Here is a 2,560-nt window from a genome sequence, read left to right as displayed (position 1 = left end):
TATGTGTGTGTGTATGTGTATGTGTGTGTGTGTGTGTGTGTGTAGGTATGTAGATATGCAGATATGTATATTGGTAAGTTGTCCATAAGTCAGAAAAAAACACACTTTAAATCTTACTGAAAGCTGCTGGAACAACCTCGGCCATACCTCAACAGAAGTAGAAGGGGGAAACTTTTCTTGGCAGAGAGGAAAATGATCCTAAAAAATTCCCACGTTCCGGGAGCCTTCTTGAATCCAAATTGTGAAATTTTTAGTCGATGCACTCATAACAAAAACGTCGTTTTAAAAACGTCGCCTTCCCATTTGCAGGCTAGAGAAGGGGGGAAAATATAAACAGACTAGCCCATTTAGGCCATAGCTGGACTCGTTTAAGAGGAGGGAACACTTCATTCCATCTCAGAAAGGGTTTTTTTTTTCGGGTTTTTTCCACCATCAAAATGACCAAAACAGAATTTACATACATTAGTATCAGTAGGCCTGATGATTCGTCTACACTGCCAATTGTACAATTGTAATAGTAAAAGCGAAACCAATGAAAGCTTTCTGACGGGCCATATGCCATATCCAAGGATATACTACTCAACTACATGATATATGTGTGTGCATTTGCGCACTTGTGTGCATACATTGTATATATATACAATGTATGCACACAAACTATGGTTCATTCTACATACGATGACACGTAAAGCAAAGATCTTTCTTCACAATCTCACGTCAGCACAGCGAAATTGTGACTCACCTTCGCAATGTTCACATTTATGATAACTTATGTCTTTCTCACTGAAGTGCTTTAAGACCAACCCCGACACCTGGGAAACGCAAGCACAGAATCACCCATCCCAGCTTAGCTGCACCAACAGTGTTGCCAATTCTTCAGAACAGAATAGGATCGCGAGAGCACAAAGAAAACGTGAGCTGCGCAAGTCCAGAGCCAATTTCTTGCCTTTTGCCCAACCTGTGACAGAACCATGCGCGCACGCATTGGCCAGGTCGTTCATAGCCGAACACACTGTGACTCATCTTCATCTTCTTATCCCATGTGATGTTCTGGTCATCGTCGAAAACGACGGATGAGTACTATATCTTCTGCTACCTATACGCATGATGGTTTATGCTACAGACACATAGAAAACATATTCCAATTTTCGAAGCTGTACAGAAATTTTGCATTTAATATTTCGTCTTTTCTGCATTGGGTGAAAGTATATTTTCTCTAACAAAGCATCTGTTGCTTAAATCTCGTTAAATTTACTCTTGCCATATCGTTATGGAATACTGCTTTAAAAAATTGCTCAAAAGTGTTCATATAGTTTTCTATATAAATGAAATAATTACGAATAGCATATTCTATTCAGTAAGGTTTCAATTACTAAAATACATGCTATCTCTATTTATAGTTCATTAATAACAGTACTGTTGAAGAAAGTTAATGGATTTAGTCAAGTTATTCAGGTATAAATACGATATTAGATTTATATGAAATGTAAACATTTCTTAATTCATATATATATATATATCATACAAGAATATATTTGAGAAATATATAAACATAAATCTATTATATTTGCGTATTAACAGATTTTCAGCCTCTATTGTGTATCTAACACTAATCAAAATGCTTTCCATATTGAGAAGATGCCTTTCACAGTTAAATATAACCAGTCAGTTGCGCTTGCCTACGAAAGCCTGCCGCAGATAGAGTGTCAACTAGACGCACGACTGTAATGGAATGCTAGGACATGTATCTATCTATCTATCTATCTATCTATCTATCTATCTATCTATCTATCTATTTATCTATCTATCTATCTATCTATCTAATCACTCTATCTATCTGTCTGTGAGTCTATAGATATACATTAATATTATCAGCAGCAGCAGTAGTAGCATCATTATGATTATCATCATTATTATTATTATTATTATTATTATTATTAACAAGCCGGGCAAAATGCTTAGTGGCATTTCGCATGTCTTTTACATTCTGAGTCCAAATCCCACCGAGGTCCACTTTGCCTTTCATCCTTTCGGGATCGATTAATTAAGTACCAGCTGAGCACTAAGGTCGATATAATTGACTAGTCCCCTCCTCTATAATTTCGATCCATGTGTCTTTAGTAGAAAGGATTATTATTATCATTCTTTGTATTATTGCCACCATAGCTGGAGGTGTGTTTTTGGAGCGCTGTAAGTTTATGACAAATTCACTTGTTTAAAAGGCTATATACTGTATTCTGTTGTTTAAATCGTTTTGCAAGCCAGCTGCCCTTCTGGGGGCTGACGTTTGTTGAGCAAATCCCTATTTTGGAGGTGATACAAACCTTTTTGTTTCACATTTTTTCGAAAATTTGCTTCGAAGAAAATAAACATTGAAGATGGCGACGAAAAGCGGAAGTGAGGAAGGAAGGTGGTACAGCAATTTGCACGACGACTTCCCTGTCCTCCCCACCATGATTGGCAGTAGACAGCGGGAGGAGGAGGAGGAGGAGATAAGTTAGCGAGACGGTGGAAGGTTAGCGATCCAAAAAGAAAAAGAAAAGAAAAAAGGAAAAACTGG

Source organism: Octopus bimaculoides, chromosome 1 (assembly GCF_001194135.2).
Source record: "Octopus bimaculoides isolate UCB-OBI-ISO-001 chromosome 1, ASM119413v2, whole genome shotgun sequence".
In the NCBI taxonomy this organism is placed as follows: domain Eukaryota; kingdom Metazoa; phylum Mollusca; class Cephalopoda; order Octopoda; family Octopodidae; genus Octopus; species Octopus bimaculoides.
Note: the sequence above shows the minus strand (reverse complement) of the source record.